Source organism: Drosophila montana, unplaced genomic scaffold (assembly GCF_035044405.1).
Source record: "Drosophila montana isolate Dmon_TW-CO22-7 unplaced genomic scaffold, ASM3504440v1 contig_1391_1, whole genome shotgun sequence".
Classification (NCBI taxonomy): domain Eukaryota; kingdom Metazoa; phylum Arthropoda; class Insecta; order Diptera; family Drosophilidae; genus Drosophila; species Drosophila montana.
In genome coordinates this window covers 21,169-23,520 of record NW_026996345.1, presented here as the reverse complement: position 1 = coordinate 23,520, position 2,352 = coordinate 21,169, and positions in this window count along the sequence as shown.

Below are 2,352 nucleotides of genomic sequence, written 5' to 3'. Positions count from 1 at the left end.
ACAAAAAATATGAACTTCTTGGAAGCCATGATAAGCGTTAATGGTATTTTTTTCCATCTAGTCCGAACAGGATTGACCGGTTTAATTAAGCCAAGCCATCTCAGCCAACTCTTAGAGGTTATGTCACTTCAAGATTGGCAACCCAATAAAACCGAGGATCCGAATAGAAATCTCCTTTGCTCTGTCCAATTTGGTAGGCAACCTATCATCATCCCGTCAATATTCCTCAGTGGCACCCAATCTTACATATGCGGCTCGCTACTTGGCATGTAGACCATCTTCGATTACTGGCCGAGAAGTTAAGTCAAATCCCAAAAGAATTTCGTCCTTTTCCCCAAGGATTTCGGTCAGCCGAGAACCATGTACAAAGTTTTGGGAGGTGGAAGATCGGCCAGCAGACTCCATAAGCGAAAATAACTTTACTAGCACCAGCAAAGGAGGTTTAGACAGGCAGATATATAGTTAAGTTACTCTTCAAGAATCATAATCACATTAATTTGGGACATTCGAGGTAGATCTAACTCTCTCAGTTTCTGAGAAACGAAAGTCGCTTAATGAAAAACTACTCCGTGATCAAGGACTACCTGGGATTGGATGAAGCAAGTCCCTCTTAGCAAGCTACCAATAACTTTTATCTCCCTCACCATTTGAACCAGACACCACCACAAAGGTTCGCGTTGTATTTAACGCCTTGAGCCCTTCCTAAAATGGCAAACGTTTGAACGATGAAAAACAAACATGACCAGTTCTTCAATCCAATCTAAGGCGTTTTTTCCGCTATGTTTTCAGCACCAACATTACCAAATTGTATCGGCAAATCCGTTTGACGGAAACCACACACCATTTCAAAGAATCCACTACCGGAATAGTGATGGCAGGCTCTGGCGAGCTAAGCACTGCTCTGGCAGTGGGCTCTGGGCACTGACATGTTTCCACTACGCAAATGGACATCCAACGACAAGGCTGTTTTCATTAATGTTCCAAGAGAGCATGTACTACGAGCCGATTTCTTGGAGATTAAAGAAGTAAGCCTCTCGAAGACTCTGTGTATGCGCAGGAAGCCATCGAAGCAGTCATATACGAAACGTAAAGTGATCTCACAAATCGCAATGCTGTTGGCATTGGGATGCATATTTGCCAAGCCAAAGATGGCCAGAATTCCACGAGAGCTATGCAACATTGACTAAGATACGAATCCCCAGATGAGTTCAATCTTCCCCTAAGGCCAAGTTTAAGCCCCATGGTTTTGCGATGCGTCTCAGAGCACTTACGGAGCAGCATTTTAAACCTGTATTGAAACTGTGTGTGAAGTTTTAGTCTACCTGCTTAAAGTCCACCACTGCCTGACTTAGAGTTGTGTGGTGCTGTCCAGCTTGCGGAACGCTCCGCAGGATTTCTTCCCCAGCTGTCTGTCGAAGACAGAGGCGTTTTTACTAGAACGACCCTAACATATTGGTTGCCTGGCTCAAGAAGTCACCATGCATATGGACGACCTTTTCGGCTAATACAGTCGTCAAGATTACTCTACGCACCAACTCCAGCAAATGGTCTCACGTTCGCTCCGAATGCAAACCCGCTGACCTGGCTAGCAGAGGTGTCCTCTTACGCGACCTAGTGACCAATGATCTGTGGTGGCAAGGACCAAAGTGGCCACAATTGCCACAATCTCAATGGCCAACCCTTATTTAATCAGTCCACGAAACAGAAGAAGAGCTAGCAGTGTTACCGATATTCAAATGACTGTCAATATTTTTTTTTTGGGATTTTAAGAAAATCCCAAAATTAGAATGACATTTAATGTGGATGCACCATTAATGAATAAAGAAATTTTTCCCAAGGTAGAAAATATTTTTAAATTGAATAATAAAATATTTTTTCACCTGCCGCAAATGACGGTTTCGCTTCAGCGTTGAGTGACCTAACTGATGGTATTGTGAGTAAGAGGCTGTTAGTTACCAGCCAACTTCAAGTCCTCTTTAATCTTCAGTCCGATTCGCACGAATCTGAAGCCGGAAGATTGCTGCAATACGACACCGCAGATGGCCCCACTACACACCAAGTGTCCGCTGGGGTGTCCAAAGGGTATCATCGGCTTCGCGGACGACGTGGCTTTGCAGTCGTCGGCAAGGAAGTGAAGGACGTAGAGGAATCGTGCAACCATAGCATTGACCGTGTACACCAGTGGCAGACAGAAGCTGGACTCGAGCTGGCTGCTCATAAATTAGAAGCGGTGTTAGTCAGCAGCCGAAAGAAGGTGTAAACAGCGCACATAAGAGTCGGCAGCGCGGTAATAGAATCAGCGAGGGCGTTAAAGTACCTGGGCGTCATCCTAGACACAAGGATGTCGTTCAG